The sequence below is a fragment of the Homalodisca vitripennis genome, chromosome 8 (genome assembly GCF_021130785.1).
Source record: "Homalodisca vitripennis isolate AUS2020 chromosome 8, UT_GWSS_2.1, whole genome shotgun sequence".
Taxonomy (NCBI): Eukaryota; Metazoa; Arthropoda; class Insecta; order Hemiptera; family Cicadellidae; genus Homalodisca; species Homalodisca vitripennis.
The window spans coordinates 129,977,501-129,988,808 of record NC_060214.1 but is presented as its reverse complement, the minus strand read 5'-3'; positions in this window follow the sequence as shown (position 1 = coordinate 129,988,808).

The following is an 11,308-nucleotide window of genomic DNA, read 5'->3' as shown; positions in this document are numbered from 1 at the left end:
CTAGAAGTGTTAAGACTACTATTTCCCTTTTATCCATTGACAACCTTATATCGTCCGTAATCCTAATCAGAGCCGTCTGAGTACTATACATTGGTCTATATCCAGATTGGTACTTACATAAAATATTATACTCATTAACATATATAGATAATTGTTGATACACCAACTTATCCATTATTTTACCCAAAACACACAATATATTAATAGGTCTATAATCTTTAGTTTCTATAGGACTCTTAACTTTAGGTAACGGAAGAATTAATGCATTTTGACTTGGATAGCTACTATATAACAAAGAAAAATTAATAACGTGTAACAACACATCTCGTATTTCATGAAAAATCAACCTAATAAACTTTATATGTATATCGTCATTACCCACAGCGTTAGATTATATATCCATAATTGCTTTGTAAACAGCTTCAACAGTTATTTGCGTGAAGTTAAAATTATTTGCTTCCAAACATCTCTTATTTTTATAATATTCAATCAAATTCCTGTCTATTTCATTATTTATGCCACAGAAATAATCATTGAGACAATCCAACAGAACAACCGGATCACCTAGCTGTTTCGATTGTTTACCAGCTCAATGATCTCTAATGAGTTTCCACATATCTCGACTTGATCTCTCCTCACTTAAATAATTTTTAAAATATTATTCCTCTCGTCCCTAGTAATTCTCTTAACTCTATTTCTCATTAACCTATATTCTTCCCATATTTCTCTATCTTTGGATCTAACGTAACATTTATACAACTTATCTCTATTTACAATTATTTTTTTGATATCTTCATTGACCCACGGACATACATTTCTTTTAATACTTACATTTCTTAGATGAATATATTTGTTATACAGACTTGACAATGTCTCTGACAGAACTTTTACCTTATCATCAATAGTATTACAGGTATACAAATTATCCCATAATAACCCAACACACTCCTGTTTAAGTTCATCAACCTGGAAATTTTTAAAATCTCTGACTACACTTATATTTTTATTTACATACAATTTAGTTTTTAAATTTATCTCTGTATAAATGAAATCATGATAAGAAAGCCCAGATATAAAAATCTGCCCATAATCGTTCACTCTACTCAAATCGTTTGTAAACATGATATCTAGCCAAGTTTCAGATTCTGGTCTGTGGTATGTGGGGTTTAATGGTAATATAGACATATTCAAATTTTTAACAGTATCCAATAAATACGTTTTTTTAGAAAAACACACGATCAGTACTTAAATTTATGTTAAAGTCTCCTATTACTAAGACATATTTATACACTGGAAGTAAATTGGCTAAAACATCGAAAAATTCTGAAATATACCCTAGTTTAGGAGGTCGATATACTGCACACAACAATAACTTCCAATTACAATGCGATAGTTCTATGATTAAGAATTCAGGTTTCATACATTACATTGGCCTGTGAAGATGCTATCACCCTATAACTGAAACACTTCCTCAAATAGACGGCTAAACCCCCTCCCTCCTTCCCCTCCCTATCATGGCGTATCAATTCATAGTTATCCACAAGATATGGAGTAGAAGGTATAATAGGCTTTAAAAAATGTTTCAAATAACACAATAACATCAAAAACATTTTCGTTAAACAGACTAAAGACAGTTTCTCTTCTAACCATCAAATTCTCTACATTGGTATGACCTATCTTGAAGCAATTTTTAGACTTTCTAAATTTATCTTTTAATGAAACGAATGGCCCCTGATTATTTACACTAACGCTCATTAAAATTTATTATTTATTAATTTAATTTTATTTATAAAATTGTGTGAGAGAGAGAGAGGTAGGGAGTGAGGGAGGGAGGAAGGGAGGGAGAGAGGGGAAGGGGGAGGGGGAGGGGAGAGAGAGAGAGAGAGAGAGAGAGAGAGAGAGAGAGACGCAGAGTGGCAGAGTGGCAGAGAGGCAGAGAGGCAGAGAGGCAGAGAGAGAGAGAGGCAGAGAGAGAGAGAGAGAGAGAGAGAGAGAGAGAGAGAGAGAGAGAGAGAGAGAGAGAGAGGAGAGAGAGAGAGAGAGAGAGAGAGAGAGAGAGAGAGAGAGAGAAGAGAGAGAGAGAGAGAGAGAGAGGAGAGAGAGAGAGAGGAGAGAGAGAGAGAGAGAGAGAGAGAGAGAGAGAGAGAGAGAGAGAGAGAGAGAGACAATGACAATGACAATGGTTTTATTTATCCTGCCCTGGTTTGGGCCAAAGGCCCACTCTTCCACCAGGACAGGCTCAAAGATTTACAATTCTTTTTACATTAGTTGAGGATTATATTACACAAATAGTATTAATAATATAATTTCTAATAACTAAGAATAACACACAATTTACGATTACATTATTCAATTATTTTACCTATTATTTTCATAAACTAACAAGATTTGTGAAATCGCTAATTATAAATATAAATATTATTATTTTTATCTCTCCAAACTTCAATTAAGATACACACTGTAGAATATGTTTTATTTCGATTAATCTCCATTTATACAAACATCACATCTTTTCTAAGTACATTTTAATAATCTATTAATATCTTCTTAGCAATACCTCTTTTAACCTTTTGGTAAAAATATTGACACTAGGAGCATCCTTAACATAATTGTCTAAAGAATTCATAAGCCGAACTGATAATACATGAAAAGACCTATTATAAATTAATGTTCTATGAATTGGAACTCTCAACACTACTTCACCATATCTAGTTTCCCGTTGGTGCCCTTCTCCTAACCTTTTATAAACTTCATATAAATACTCTGGCTTTCTATTGACTAACAATTTCTTGCACAGATTCAAAACACTATACTCCCTTTTTTCTTTAACTTTTAATAGTCTTAGTTCCTTGTAGAATCTAGTTACATGGTCATCTAATCGCAAATTATACATATACCTAATACACGCATTTTGTGCTCTTTGTAGCTTAGTTGTTAAGGTTTCATTTAAGTCACAATAGGCTATATTAGCGTAATCAAAATAAGGAAAAATTAAAGTAGTAACTAACATTTTTTTAATCATAAAAGTTGGTTTAAAATTCAATCGTCTTAACTGGTACAAACATTGATAAACTTTCCTATGTATGTAATCCACTTGTTCCGACCATGATAAATTTTGAGTAATTCTTATCCCTAAGTTAACAACAGATTTTTCAAATTCTAAAACTGTACTATTTATTTTTATAGGTAACACAGTATGATGCTCTATGCTAGAAAGTAAGCGAGAAGTGCCCACAATCATAGGTTTGCATTTCAATACATTTAAGCCTAATCCATGGTTTGTGCACCACTTAACAAGGTTTTCCAAGTCAGCATTTAAATTAGTGATAGCTATGTTAATATCCTTTACACTAGTCTGCAAATACAAACTGTACATCATCAGCATATATATGGATTTCACTAAAAGTAATGGATTCTATTATTCTGTTAATATACAATGAAAACAACAACGCAGACAGAGTGGAACCCTGAGGTACACCGGAAAGGTTAACTTTCCAATCTGAAAACAAGCCTCCTACGGTTTTAATGCGCTGCAATCTATTGTCTAAATAGGAACTAAACCATCGAACAACATTTGAACTAAAATTATAAGACTCTAAAATAGACAAAAGAAGCTTGTGATTAACACAGTCAAATGCACGACTGAAGTCTAAAAACATTAAAATAGTTACAAGTCTCTTATCCATTGCATATCTTAAATCATCTGTAATACGAATTAAAGCAGTTTGAGTGCTGAAGTGTTTTCTATACCCTGACTGGTATTTACACAAAATATCTTTCTCATCAATGTATTCACATATTTGACTATGCACTAACTTATCTAAAACCTTTCCGAACACACACAGTATATTTATCGACCTATAGTGCTTACACTCAGAAGGGCTAGATATTTTTGGCAAAGGTAATATAACTGATTTTTCCATTGGCTAGGATAAACTGAGTTAATTATAGAAAAATTATAAACATGGCATAAAACCTCCTTAATTTCATTAAAAATTAACTTGATAAACTTTATTTCAATTTCATCGTTTCCTACAGCATTTGAAGATATACTATTTAACATTTTAAACATTAAATCACAATTAACATCCTTAAAGCTAAATATCCCAGATGGCTCATTATACATGTTCTTATATTGTTGAACCAAATCATTACTGATTTCATTATTTATACCACAAAAAAAATCATTCAAATTATTCAAAGGTACAATTGGTTCCGTTAATCCTTTTTTCTCCTTTCCAGCTCCCTGTTTCCTAAGCACCTTCCATACATCTTTACTGGAGTTATCTTTTTGAAAGAACAATTCAAAATGCCTATTTCTTGCATCTCTTAACACTGTCTTTACTCTATTTATAAGAGTTTTATAACTTTCCCATACACCTAGGTCTTTAGTCTTAACATAACGCCTATAAATAACGTCTCTTTCTTTCATCATATTTCTAATTTCTCCCGTAATCCAAGGACACGGGTCTCTCTTTTTAGAAACATTACGCTCTATTACATATTTATTGAACAACATAGATAAATAACTTTCTAAAATAGCTACCTTATTATCAATTGAATCACTATTATATAGCTCATCCCACTTTAAACTCAAACACTCATTCTTCAAAGCATCTAGGTTTATATTTCTAAAATCTCTTATCTTAATTTTACCCTTATCAGTATTTATTTTATTTTTAACATTGAATTCTAAATATATCAAATCATGATATGATAAACCAGATACTGATATTTGTCCAAATTGTTTAACTCTATTTTCATCACTAACAATCATTAAATCTAACCAAGACTCGGTATCAGGCCTATGATAAGTCGGTTTCAATGGTAATACACTAAGATTCAAGTTACGAACTATAGCCAGTAGTTGATTTTGATCATTAAAATACCTATCAGTACACAAATCTATATTGAAATCACCTATCATGACTACGTTGCTATAAATAGGCAACAAATTTCCAATAATTTCAAAACATTCTGATATATACCCGACTTTGGGTGGACGATATACAACACACAACAGTACCGTCCAATTTAATGCTAACGATATCTCAACTACAATATATTCCGGCTTTCTACAATATACAGCTTCTGAAAAAGCAATCTTTTTATAAGTAAAACATTTTTTAATGTACAAAGCTATCCCACCCCCTTCCTTCCCTTCTCTATCGTGTCTTAAAATATTATAATCATCAATAACATAAGGAGCTGATGGCAGAACAGGTTTTAAAAATGTCTCCGTGATGGCAATAATATCAAATAAAGAATCACCAAACTTAGCAATAAAATTATCCCTATGAGCATGTAAGTTCTCTACGTTCACATGACATATCTTCAAATAATTTTTATTCTCTTTAAAAGTTTCTCTTAAATCAAAAAAACTTTTTTCATTATCATTTTGATTCATCATTTAAATACAATTATTGATGAAGAACTACCAATGTTTGCCTTACATCTCAAATAATTATCAAATTCAATATTAACATCTACTAAAATATTTATCAGCTTACCCATATACAACTGGTTAACATAGCCCACTGTTCCCTTATGTTCCACAGTTGAAACAGAAACTCTCATTCCTAGAACCAAGGAAATTTTTCCTTCAGAAATGCATATTAGCACCTTGTATAGCACAGAAAAACACATACAACTAAAACTCTCAAAACCCTTTGAAACAATGAAAACAAATACTGTTACAAAACACAAATCAGTTAAACCGATGAAATCAAAGTACAACAACATCAATGCCCGTACACAATGTAAACATCATGACAGCTTTTCCAGGTCCTCCAAGCTGTTGATGATCACAAAACGATCCCCTTGGTTTTTCCTCATGTGGATTCTCCCATTTCTAACCCACAGAAAAGAATACTGCTTTTCGTTTTTCACAATACGAGCTGCATTGACCAACTTGAGAGAGAGAGAGAGAGAGAGAGAGAGAGAGAGAGAGAGAGAGAGAGAGAGAGAGAGAGAGAGAGAGAGAGAGAGAGAGAGAGAGAGAGAGAGAGAGAGAGAGAGAGAGAGAGAGAGAGAGAGAGAGAGAGAGAGAGAGAGAGAGAGAGAGAGAGAGAGAGAGAGAGAGAGAGAGAGAGAGAGAGAGAGAGAGAGAGAGAGAGAGAAGAGAGAGAGAGAGAGAGAGAGAGAGAGAGAGAGAGAGAGAGAGAGAGAGAGAGAGAGAGAGAGAGAGAGAGAGAGAGAGAGGAGAGAGAGAGAGAGAGAGAGAGAGAGAGAGAGAGAGAGAGAGAGAGAGAGAGAGAGAGAGAGAGAGAGAGAGAGAGAGAGAGAGAGAGAGAGAGAGAGAGAGAGAGAGAGAGAGAGAGAGAGAGAGAGAGAGAGAGAGAGAGAGAGAGAGAGAGAGAGAGAGAGAGAGAGAGAGAGAGAGAGAGAGAGAGAGAGAGAGAGAGAGAGAGAGAGAGAGAGAGAGAGAGAGAGAGAGAGAGAGAGAGAGAGAGAGAGAGAGAGAGAGAGAAGAGAGAGAGAGAGAGAGAGAGAGAGAGAGAGAGAGAGAGAGAGAGAGAGAGAGAGAGAGAGAGAGAGAGAGAGAGAGAGAGAGAGAGAGAGACAATTTGACAATTTCTTTATTTAACCTGCCCTGGCTTAGACCAAAGGTCCACTCTTCCGCCAGGACAGGCCCCAAACATTTTACAATTTTATCATTCATTATTACAGTTGTTGTGGAAAAACATCTCTTACTTATACACAAGCATTTTTACATTCCATTGTATACATGTCTGTACATTACATGCTTGTAACAAGGTTATTCCTGCAATACACAGTGATATTATAAATTCTAAATATTAAATAATAAATATATATATATCTATTTTTATTTTATTTTATTTTTCAGCATTGCACACTCAACAATACATATTAGAGATAAAGTGCAAGTATTACATGCAATAAATATAACTATTCCTCTCAAACTAACCTAGACACCGCAAACACTTTAATAAATCACATGCATTTAAACATGCATAATAAAGAGTTTAATAAATATTCATTATAATGTATACAAAACAAAAATAAAAACAACACAGAACAATTATTTACATGCAGAGTTTAATAAATATTCATTATAATTTATACACAACGAAAAGAAAACAACACAGAACAATTATTTACATGGTAATCTAAATTTAATTTAATTAATCACATATATTATGTTTACAGCAGTGATGTAGTAATTACTCATATCTAGCCAACAAATGACTATTTAGCCTTTTTTTAAACAAAGAAATACTAGGAGCATATTTAATACTGTCATCCAAGTTGTTTAATAATCTTATACTCCTTACATGATAAGATTTATTATATGTTACAGTTCTATGAATTGGAAACTGTAAAGTAATGTTACCAAATCTTGTTTCCCTACCATGCACACGGTTCATCATTATATATTGATGGAATAAATAGTCTGGTTTCTCAAACATCAAAATTTTATACATCTGTAATAGAACACTGTACTCAATTCTTTCATTGATCTTTAGCCAATATAGCTCTTTAAAATAAGCAGTAATATGCGCATCTATTGGTAAATTGAAAATATAACGAATACATGCATTTTGTGCTCTTTGTAGCCTTTGCAGTTGTTCATTGTTTATATCACAAAATACGGCATTGGAATAGTCAAAATATGGAAAAATAAGGGTAGATACAAGCGTTTTTTTTATATGTACATTTGGATTGAAACAGAGCCTCTTAAGCCTATACAAACTTTGGTATACTCTCTTATGAATATAATTAACTTGTTCCGACCATGACAGCGTATTACACACTCTAACACCTAGGTTAACAACAGTATGCTCATAATTAATTGCAAACCCATTTATTGTTACATGCAAAATCTCATTTAAGTTAACATTAGATAAAAGACGAGGTGTTCCTAATATTATCGGTTTGCATTTAGCTGCATTCAGGCTTAGCCCATGGTCAGTGCACCACTTATACAACATTGTAATATCAGCGTTTAGGCGGTCAACAGCAATATTAATTTCATCCAACTGACAGTGTGTGTACATTTGCATGTCATCAGCATATAACATTGTCTTACAAAAAGTAATAGGTTCATCTATTCTATTTATGTACAAACTAAATAACAATGCCGACATTGTTGACCCCTGAGGCACCCCTACAGGGTTGCACCTCCATTCAGACAGTACACCACTTTGAGTTTTAACTCTTTGAACTCTATTTACTAAATAAGAGCAAAACCACTTAATAACTATGTCATCAAAATTATATGATTCGAGTACAGACAATAGAGAGAGAGAGAGAGAGAGAGAGAGAGGAGAGAGAGAGAGAGAGAGAGAGAGATAATTTGATAATTTGTTTATTTCCCCTGCCATGGTTTAGACCAATGGTCCAATCCACCACCATGACAGGCATAAAATACACATTTACAACAAATACATGAGTTATGGCCCTTTTACATTAATATACATTTTATTTTTGTCTTATCATACTACTTACTTACTATTAACACTCATTTATATTTCGAAAAAGAAAACATCCGTTTTACACACAAAACGATACTACTATCATTATATTTTATTCTACATTTTATTACTAAAAAACACAATTATATATATACACATATACATAAATATATATACATATACATATTTTTCCATATCATTATTCTGATTCACAGCGACATGAATTACGGTTATAAGTTCTGAATTAAATTCCTCTCAATTTATATTCTACATTTGCATTACAACTACTGTATGTTGACATGTTAAATATGCTTGTACATACACATTTGTTTCTCTCTAAAAGTTACAAATACCTTTCTAATAGTTGACTTTTAACTCCTATCAAAAAAGCCTTAGGGTTTTCTGCACTTTTAGTTTCAATATCAACAGCATTTAATAATCTGACTGACTGCACATGAAAAGATTTACTATATGTCACGGTTCTGTGAATTGGAAACTGCAAGGTTTCACTACCAAAACGTGTCTCTCTAAGGTGTGCATTGTTCATAAACGTATACTTTTCATACAAATATTGAGGTTCTTTATATGTCAAGGCCTTAAAAGCCAAAGCGAGAATATTATACTCAATTCGTTCTTTAACCTTTAACCAACCTAAATCTCTAAAATACTGAGTAACATGATCGTCCAACCGTAAATTGAAAATAAATCTAATACACGCATTCTGTGCCCTTTGTAACTTTGCTATCAACTCACTATTCAAAATCACAGAAGGCTACACTAGCATAGTCAAACAACGGTTGAACAAGAGTTGATATCAATAATTTCTTAATATTCACTGAAGGACTAAAGCACAATCCTCTAAATTGATGCAAACACTGAAATACTCGCTTATGTATGTAGTTAACTTGCTCTGTCCAAGATAAAGTGTTATCAATTCTTAAACCTAAATTCTGAACCATACTTTGATACTCTAACACATTACCATCTATAATTACAGGTTCCACTAAATTAAAATCTACTGTATTTAACAACCTTCTACTTCCTAAGATAATTGGTTTGCATTTACTGATGTTTAAACTCAATCCATGATTGTGGCACCATTTAAAAAGTGTATCTAAATCTGCATTTATATAGTTAATTGAGTTATTTAAATCTTTTACATTAGTATGGATATAATTGCAGATCATCCGCGTACAACATGGATTTACTAAAAACAAGTGACTCACAAATTCTATTTATATACAAGCTAAACAACAAAGCAGACAAAGTCGATCCCTGTGGTTACTCCTAACGGATTATGCTTCCAATCCGACAATAATCCACTACCCGTTTTCACTCTTTGCATTCTATCCGTTAAATAAGAATTAAACCACATAATAGCACTTTCACTAAAACTATAAGATTTAAGAATAGACAGTAATAGCCTATGTTGAACACAATCAAAAGCACGTGTGAAATCTAGCAGTACCATTACAGTTAATTGGCGAGTGTCTATTGCACGCCTCACATCATCAGTTATACGAACTAGAGCCGTTTGTGTACTGAAGTTAGTCCTATACCCTGATTGATACTTATATAAAATATTATTATTACTAACAAAGTTACATATTTGTTGATAGGCTATTTTATCAGTTACTTTACCCAAAACACATAAAATATTTATCGCTCTATAGTGTTTGCACTCACTCGGGTTCGCAACTTTAGGGAGTGGTAATATCAAGGGCCTTTTTCCATTGCTTAGGGTAAACACTATTTTTTAACAGAGAAAAATTAAACTATGTGACACAAAACACACTTTATATCATCAAAAATCAATAATAAAAACTTTAAATGAATTCCATCATCTCCCACTGCGTTAGACGAAATTTGTAAAATAACCTTATAAATTAAGTCACAGTTTACTTCCTTAAAACTAAAACTAAAACGATCATTAAATCTATTAACAAAAGCTAAATTTTCATAATACTCATATAATTCCTCATTAATATTATTATTAACACCACAGAAGAAAGAATTCAAGTCATTTAGAGGAACAACAGGATCAGAACGTTTTTTTGACTCTTTTCCCACTCCTTGATCTTTAACTACCTTCCACAGTGCTTTGTTAGACAAATCAGAGTTGAAATGTCTTTCAAAATATCTATTTCTTGAATCCCTGACTAATCTTTTTATTCTATTACGTAAACTTTTATATCTAAACAAATAAATCATGGTCTCTTATTCTAATATAACGTTTATACAATCTATCTCTTTGTTTCATTAGTTCTTTAATTTCGCCGTCAACCCATGGGCATGGGTTTTTCTTTGTATAAATTTGCCTCTCAGTAACATTATTATTAAACAACTCTAACAATTGACTACACATTATATCCACCTTATCATCAATATTATCTCTATTATATACATCTTCCCAGCTAACAGAAGTACATTCGGTTTTGAGTTTAATTCTATCAACATGTTTAAAATCTCTAATAGTAATATATTCCTTATTCTTTCTTAATCTTAACCTTAATCTAATTCTAAGTAAATCAAGTCATGATATGAAATTCCGGACACTGAGACTTGCCCATAACTTCTAACTCTAATAATATCCTTACATATAATTAAATCCAAGAGAGTGTCAGAATTAGGCAAGTGATAGGTTGGCTCCAATGGTAATAGACTTAAACCCAAATTATTAATGATATTTTAAAAATTCTGTTTTATCATGAAACACTCTATTAGCACTTAAATCTATATTAAAGTCTCCTAAAATAAACAACATTACTATACACGGGCAAGAGGTTAGATAGAACATTAAAGAACTCAACAATATGGCCCGCTTTCGGCGGTCTATAAACTATACACAAAAAGCAATTTCCAGCCAGAACAAA